Genomic DNA, 451 nt, shown 5'->3' with positions numbered 1-451 from the left:
TTAAGGTCAATTTCAGAGACACATGAAGTCAGAGCAAAGACGTGACTGGAGGTGAAGGTGTGATTGGGTTAGGTGGTGAATGAAGAGTTCAAGACAATCAGTCCAGGAGACAAGACTGAGGGCGCTGTGGCTTAGTGGGTAAAGCACCTGTCTCGTAAACAGGGGATCCTGGGTTCAAATCCCAGCAGTGCCTGAAGATCAGTGGACTTCCTACTCACTTGTCTGTAGCCACAACAACAGACCACTCTCTCTCTCACACGCTGCTCCGGCTTCATCTGGTGGCTGTGTGTGTTATGCACATCATTTTCATATCAGCGACACCTCATCTCCTGTGGTTGGAGACATTGACATCCTGTTTCTCACTCATTTATTAAGGCTTTTCCTGTAATTTCTTCACTGGTGGGTTTCCTCTACAGCGGCGCTGTGGCTCAGTGGGTTAAAGTGCCTGTCT

The 451-nt window shown here is 48.6% G+C and overlaps 1 non-coding gene across 1 annotated transcript; it reads left to right on the top strand.

Annotated features, from left to right (window-relative positions):
• The first annotated feature begins 120 nt into the window (after nucleotides 1–120).
• On the top strand, nucleotides 121–193 carry trnat-cgu (transfer RNA threonine (anticodon CGU)). The gene has a single exon. It is a non-coding gene; the product is annotated as a tRNA-Thr (tRNA).
• The last annotated feature ends 258 nt before the right edge of the window (nucleotides 194–451 follow it).

Source organism: Seriola lalandi, unplaced genomic scaffold (genome assembly GCF_002814215.2).
Source record: "Seriola lalandi dorsalis isolate HSWRI2012SDOR001 ecotype SW California unplaced genomic scaffold, Sedor1 jcf7180002052523, whole genome shotgun sequence".
Lineage (NCBI taxonomy): Eukaryota > Metazoa > Chordata > Actinopteri > Carangiformes > Carangidae > Seriola > Seriola lalandi.
This window is presented reverse-complemented; position numbering and strand designations above follow the sequence as displayed.